We start from the raw sequence: 7,716 nt of genomic DNA on the forward strand, positions 1-7,716 counted from the left end.
TGGATCTTGAAGGACAACCTTCCTGGAAGGTGCAGAAATATACATTTAAGACTTTTCATGGCCCCCTACAATTGCCCATGAAACTAAAAACCAGCTGATATTTATTTTCTAGTCATACTCAGTCCATCAATACCAATTTTGTGCATAGAAGTGATGGGCACAACTTGGCATAACCTACGCCATCTTGAATGTCTGCTGGATTGATAGTTTACCCCCTCCCAACTTGGAACAGTCAGTTTGCAAGAAAGCTAGTTTCAAAACTTGTTGTCTCAACAGATTAGGTTATCTCAACAGCTTCAGAGGAAGCAAGAGATAGAGAAGACATGTGCGAATGCGTAAGAGTAACAGCTCCGAGGCTTGATGCTAATTTGTAACATTTTGTAATCGGATTTGTACCTTTTTTGTAATAGGATTTGTAACTTTTGTAATAGATGACTGATCCCATAGTTTAAACTATGTATAAATATCACCCTGAGGAGGAAGCTCAGGGCTGATGCTTTGAGAAGGATCTCCTTCAGCCATTATTCTGCAAAGAATAAAACTTTGAACGCTCTCCACTCTAGCCGTGTCTTATTTGGACTTTTGGGGTACACCAGGCAAAGAACCACTTGGGCACAACAGAAACAGGTCCCCATACACGGCTCACATGCAGTGACTGCACAACAGGTGACTGAGAGAAAGAAGGGTTCACAAGATAGGCGGAATTGTGTATATTATCTCATTTGGTTTCCTGTGCAGCAGCCTGTTCCAAGCAGACACAAGCACAACAGTGAGCATCCACCGTTCAGCCAGGATCCTTGATTCCCAGAGTGGGGTGGTAAAATCTTGTAGAGAACATGAAACTAAAATATTAGTTGTGCTTATTCCAAAACCTGAGTAATTAAATGTGCTCATCGAGTCCTAACTTGTATGTTATGAAAAATGTAATTAGTCAAATAAGAGATTTACATGGCATTCAGACCTGCTGAGCAGTGCACTTCTACATGTGCCATCATTCCTAATACTCTTCTTTCAAAGCAAGAGAGCTCGGTATACAGATTTTGAAAAGCAAGGATAAAAACCAAGGTACATTTGTAGCTTTACCATATGCACAGTGGGTGTGTTCGTGGCTTCACAGCACGTTTACGCCATATAATTAAATCACTGCAGCACAATCTTATGCATATTTCCTGAGAAATAAATACCATCTGTTAGATGGGGCTTATGCCCTTGTAAGTGTCTACTCTTACCTAGGTTCCATTTAAGTCAGTGAGACTTACTTCTGAGTAGGCATGCCACAAATCACACAATTAGTGAATTAAATCCTGGCACTACATAATGTTTTTGCTATCAGTTACAGACCAAAGTCTCAGCACTCATTCAGCACCATAACCAACTCCACTTCATTCCTGACACAAAAATAAGGTTCCAATACAAAACATTTGGAATCAATGAACACTGCATACTACTGACCTTCCCACAGCTCCTACAGAACTCAGAAGTTAAAAGTGTGTCCCTGAGCAATGCACAAGGCCTGGATCGATCATGTACACTGACAGTATATAAAAAGCAGTTCAAATGGGCTGCACTATCATCTCCTTTTGCTAAACTTCAGAGGCTGACCGTATTATTAGCATCCAATTAGCACTTATTAAAAACACTTTAGTGGACTAGGGACAGATGCTTACATTCTGATTCTGTATGTTTACAAAGTGGAAGTCTGAGGAGACTGTAGTCATGTGTCAGGACATTTTTAGTACAGCATTGTCATTTAGCTGTGAAGGTGATTGCATATTTGCATAGAATAAGACTTGCATGATTGAAAGCAGCGCATGCCACACATATGATATATTGGTAAACATACTGCTTTTGATGATTACACAATGACACTTTAAAACAGCATTTTCTTCAGTCCTGGTATCTTAACAAAAGGACAACAATTGGAGGGGGTGGGGGAAAACCCCATCACACCAGTTTCCAGGATCTCTTATCTCAGGTCGGTATAAATTACCTTTTCTACCTTTAAGATACATATCTCTACTAAAATCCAGCCTTCAATGTTAGAAAAATACATGTTCTCACTGCTTGCAGGTTATGTGGGCTGTAAAGAAATCCATGCTGATGTGGATAAAGTGAACATATCAGGTCTGGGTTTTTTTTTAAGCCTTTTTCTTTAACATTTTGCAAAAGCTGGCTAGCAAGCACTTCTAAGCTTTTTTATTGTCAAGAGGACTCATACAAGTTTGATTTAGGATTTACTTACCTAGTCTTACTTGAATACAAAAATGAAAACTCTTCCCCTGATCTTAGTGCATCCTTCATTGCCTTTTACTCCTTCTCTGTATGTGGATCCTCTTCCTCTGGATCACATGAAAGTGTTCTATTAATGTGATTTGGCTTAGGTTTGAGAACACTATGCTGGATAGCAGTGAAGTGTAAGGAATCTGACCCCGGGAGCTCTAAGCTAGATCACGTCAGTTCTCTACAAGAACTCTCAGTTACTGGATGAGAAAATAGCATAAAGGAAATGCAATACACACAAACACACCCTCTCAGGTGCTTGCAAACTAGGTGCAGAATGGTTAAGTTTGTTACTTAATCCAGTATTTATCTATTATACTAGTGCAGACTATGGGATTTTTGCTCTAGGTATGTCTAGTTACACTCCTAAGCACATGTACTCAGTCTCAGAAGGAAGTAGAATCTCTCTCTCTCTCTCAGCTTATTAGGTAGAATTAGTCAGACCTGGATCAAATTAACCTTCACCTAGAAACCCTGAGACTGGAATCCTCTTCACACATTTAATAAGGAGCAAGTCTCACTGAATGGATTGATTAAGTGCCTTCAAGTTGGTGTTGACTCTTAGCAATCACATAGATAGATTCTCTCCAGGATGATTTGACCTATATATAACAAGATATAATGTACCTTCTCATTTGAGCCAGCGTGGTGTAGTGGTTAGAGTGCTAGACTAGGACTGGGGAGACCCGAGTTCAAATCCCCATTCAGCCATAAAACTAGCTGGGTGACTCTGGGCCAGTCACTTATCTCTCAGCCTAACCTACTTCACAGGGTTGTTGTGAAAGAGAAACTCAAGTATGTAGTACACCGCTCCGGGCTCCTTGGAGGAAGAGCAGGATATAAATGTAAAAATAAAAATAATAAAAATTAGCTCCAGCAGGTTACATACAGGTATAAGATGCAGAATTGTAAATTGCACCATCAGAATGGTATTATAGTATTAAGATCATGATTTTCAGATACATTTTCCCTGATGGATCTTTCAGTGCTCAGCCACAGGTCAGTAAAAAATATTATATTTTAAATATTTTTGTAATATTATATATGTTGATGATTCCTCTTAGCCACCTACGGAATTGTCAAGGTGAGGTGGTCAGCTCAGGCGGGGAGGGGCACAGGGAGCACAATTCTGCTATCCACTGTTCCTCCTTTCCTCACCACACTGAGGCACCACATGCTTTCCGCACCACATGCTCCCTCCTCATCTCTTTGGGACACACCTTTTTTCTTTTCCTCCCTTCCTCTGGGAATATCCCTGCCATCATCTGAGAGTGCATGGATCTCACCACCGCTGTCCTGACAGCATGGACTAAGAATGATGAGTTCACACCTGCACATGATGGTGGGGACATCATATTCTTTTCTCCTCAGCCCACAAAATGTCTTGGACACCCCACCCCCATTATGTACAGCTGTGAGGAATCTCAAGGGCAATAAAATCTCCCTGTGCATATTAAAGGTAATCTGGAACAGAGATGAGAAGAATTCTCCATTGTACTTGATGAAATGTATGTCTTTGTATGGAGGAAACACACACAAATAGGTATATTATGTTTCACGAACAGCCTGGTCCAGCAGTAGGGATGAATCACGACACATTTCCTGCGAGTCAGGCAACAAGTTCTTGGCTATCTTATTCTTTCTAGGAAATCCCCAGCCACCTTCCTTGCTTGTAAATTTAGCCAGCATGTGTCTAGTAGGTGTGGGCCTCTGGGCCCAATATAGGGTGCAAGCCTCTCAGGATTTGCTGGAGTCTCCAGAAATCAGCATCAATCTCTAGATGACTATTGAAAGAAACCTTAGGCATCTGAATGACTTGATATTCTGAAGGCTGGGGGATTGGGTGGATGGTGTTGGAGCTAGGACACTGGCAGCATCAGCTCTCAGCTGTGATGTCTCATAGTGACCACTGGTAAGGTTAGAGCCATGGATAAAAGTGTTGGACTCTTCCTCTCTTTGTTCTTCCAGTCAATGTTAGTCTCCATTTTGTCTCTCCAGACATGGCTGTTTTGGTTTCTCTCTTCAGCCATGAGAGACAGCTGAAATAAGCTGCAGGCACTTTCACATTTGTTTGTAACCTTTTCTTTAAATAAATCCTTGTAGTTCTTCAGTACTAAAGAACTGTCTCAAGACCTCTTGCTTTGCTGCTTTGGTTTTTTTCAATCTGGTTTTGCTCTGCTATTTGCGGACTGAACTGTCATTCTTCCCCTACAGATGGGTGGGGTGGGAGTGGGATCTCTAGGAATCGTTTGTCAGAGTTAACAAACAACTATACCACAATCCTATGCATACTTACCTGGGAGTAAGCCTCACTGAGGTAAATGAGACTTGCTTTTGAGAGAGCATGCATAGAGTTGTGTTAGAGTGCATTAAACCAGTGTCCAGTATCTGCAAGGCTATGATGTTGTTGTTGTTGTTTGTTGTAGAAGTAAGTAAGTATTCATAGTAGTAGGTGCTGTAGCCTAGGTGGTCACTCCCTGGCTTTGGAACTGACTGGCTCCAAAGTTTGCCAAATCAAAAGCTTTGTGTCATCCAGAACATATTCAAGGTCTTATCTCTGAGTTTAGTGAACAATGAGCAGGAATTGATGAAAAATATTTTAAAACAGAAAGACTACTTTATATAAGTTCCTCATCAATAAAATAGATATTGTTAACTTCAGATTAAAAAAATCTTGAGCTGCTATCCTGCACATACAAGGGATGTTTACTAGTCTTGTAAACATGTTGAGGATTGAGCAGTGCATATTCAAAATAATATTTCTGTTCAGCTCTGGGTGGCTGGGTGGGAGTGCTAACCAAATTGCAGTGAGTTATCCATATAGGTTTTTAAGTTGGCTTTTTTGTTGAATTAATGTTGTGGTTAAAAGTTTATATTTTAGGCTAGAAACAAGAAAGAGTTTAGTATCTCTGATATCTCATTGAAAGTTTTTCTTCGAAGACCTTTTAAGTGTGTGCGTGTGTGAGATCTGACTGGAACAGCACAGTGATTTTCCCTGCAGGGATTTTCCCCAAATGCAGGCAATTCTAGCTTCAAAAATAAGAGGAAAAGCAAAAGGGAACCCTACCTAAAAAGTGGTGAAATGCAGGGAAATTTCAGGCAATGCAGGGTATGTTCGATAAAGTTTATTTTCCTGTTATGGATTAACTACTTTCACTTTCAGTTCCAAACTCATAAGGCATAAGCATTGTATGACTGAATTTCCATGTATGTATCTGGTTTGTGTTGCATTTGGATGAATAGACTATATAGTACATATAACGAAGGGAATCAATAGCTTATTCACAAAGGGAATAGCCAGAAGGAGTTGTATTTGAATATGTGCATGTAACAAGCAACTACCTCACATGAGAGTATTTATCAGCATAACGTACAAAAGTAATGGTAAAGTGTGCCATCGAGTCGATGTTGACTCTTGGCGACCACAGAGCTCTGTGGTTGTCTTTGGTAGAATACAGGAGGGGTTTACTATTGCCTCCTCCTGCACAGTATGAAATGCCTCCTTGGAGAGGAGAGCTGGTCTTGTGGTAGCAAGTATGTCTTGTTCCCTTAGCTAAGAAGGGTCCACCCCGGGTTGCATATGAAAGGGGGACTAGAAGTCTGAGCACTGGGAGATATTCCCCTCAGGGGATGGAGCCACTCTGGGAAGAGCAGAAGGTTTCAAGTTCCCTCTCTGGCATCGCATACAGTATATAGGGCTGAGAGAGATTCCTGCCTGCAACCTTGGAGAAGCCGCTGCCAGTCTATGAAGACAATACTGAGCTAGATAGACCAATGGTCTGACTCAGTATATGGCAGCTTCCTATGACCCTATGCCTTTTCTTATCTTCTTATATACCTGCTGCCCGATATAGGTACCAGCGGGGATTCGAACTGGCAACCTTCTGCTTCTTAATCAAGTCAATTCCCCATTGCGCCATTGGCTGGATACATACAAAAGTATAATAAGCTAAAATTTCATGATATAATAATAAAAAACAACAACATTTTACTATGATTATGTCTGGGAATGTGCAGTGTTGTGTTCCTAACGTGCACACATACACTACTTCTTAAATAAACACATCTTGTGTGTGTGTGTACACACACACATATATATACACACACAGCAGCAGCAGCTCAATTACAGCTGATTGTAGCACGTTAAAATGAGGATATGCCGCCGCTATCCTCTACTGGTTTATTTGCAATAGATCGCCTTAAATACCAAGAAACACTGTTCAAAGTAATTGTCTGTAGTTTGCTTAAAGACATGGTTTTCAGTTTAGGATGAACAATACAGTATACTGTATTTCTTGTACACCGTGTGCTGAGCTGCATAGTGTATATTTATATACAGTACTCAATATTTCCTCAGAGTACATTTGCCGAGACTTCCTTTGAAATACACGCGTGGAGGTAGTGTCAGTCTGAGAAAGTAAACGCGCATAAATTTTGCGTGTAAAAGGCGGCAAGACTGCCACCTTTTTTTTTGCAGCCAGTGACTGAAAATTCCATAACAATGTTAATTTCCAGAGCTGGCGGTGGCAATGGTAAAAAGCTCCCCTTGAGTGGAGAGGTGGAAGCTAAAAGCGTAATCGTGTAGTACGTCATTTCTTCTCCTCCCCCGGGAGGAAAAGCTAAAAATAACCACTAACGCGACACAGACGCTGAGCATTGGAAGTACACTCGAGCGACTTGGCGTTTCAGTTTAGGCCTGCCGAGTTGCCGTAGTTGTTTCCGTAAACAATATTTCACAGAAAAATGCTAGACGTAAGATAGAGAAAAAACAGCATAGAGTTTCAATTCAATTGACTGAAGACAAACTGTCCTGGCTCTTTTAGATGCCATGTTTTCTTCCTCAGAGCAAAAGCGAGAGTAGCTGATAAAATATAAATTATCTGTAATATTGAGAGAACAATTGTTGTGGAGCGACTAACAAATTAAGGTGTTATTATTATTAATAGGGGTTGTCTGCCTACCTAGAGACAAAATGTAGGAGTACAACCCAGAGTCCCTGCCTTTTCCTAACTCAGGTATCGTTTCGTGTCAAAATGTGTGTTGTCTTTGGTACTAAAATATTTAAAAGATGGTCTCTCCAGTGCCAATATACAGTAGTACGTTTTTCTTATGTTGTTGGCGGTAGTGGTGGCTGACTGAGGCAGATGTTTATGCCAGCCTTGCACGGGAATAAACCAAATCTATAATAAGAGAACCTTAAAGGTAAAATGTGCCTCAAGTCGATTTCGACTCCTGTTGTCCACAGTGCCCTGTGATTGTCTTTGGTAGAATTCAGGAGAGGTTTACCATTGCCTCCTCCCCCGCAGTATGAGATGATGCTTTTCAGCATCTTCCTATATTGCTGCTGCTGCCCGGGGCAGTACCAAAGGAGATTCAAACCGGCAACCTTCTGTTTGTTAGTCAAGCATGTCCCCACTGCACCACTTAAGGTGACTC

General features: G+C 41.0%; 1 protein-coding gene across 11 annotated transcripts in view; it reads right to left on the bottom strand.

The window, feature by feature from the left end:
• Positions 1–2,393, bottom strand: part of TACC2 (transforming acidic coiled-coil containing protein 2) — a 272,500-nt gene extending 270,107 nt beyond the window's left edge. For 8 of the 11 annotated variants that reach the window (XM_053309040.1, XM_053309039.1, XM_053309041.1 and 5 more), the window contains exon 1: positions 2,243–2,385. The gene's annotated coding sequence lies outside the window, so the exon portion shown is untranslated. Of the gene's footprint in view, positions 1–2,242 lie in introns of all 11 variants that reach the window. The other 3 variants (XM_053309046.1, XM_053309047.1, XM_053309038.1) reach the window with 3 other exon arrangements.
• Positions 2,394–7,716: the final 5,323 nt, after the last annotated feature.

Source organism: Hemicordylus capensis, chromosome 3 (assembly GCF_027244095.1).
Source record: "Hemicordylus capensis ecotype Gifberg chromosome 3, rHemCap1.1.pri, whole genome shotgun sequence".
NCBI lineage: Eukaryota > Metazoa > Chordata > Lepidosauria > Squamata > Cordylidae > Hemicordylus > Hemicordylus capensis.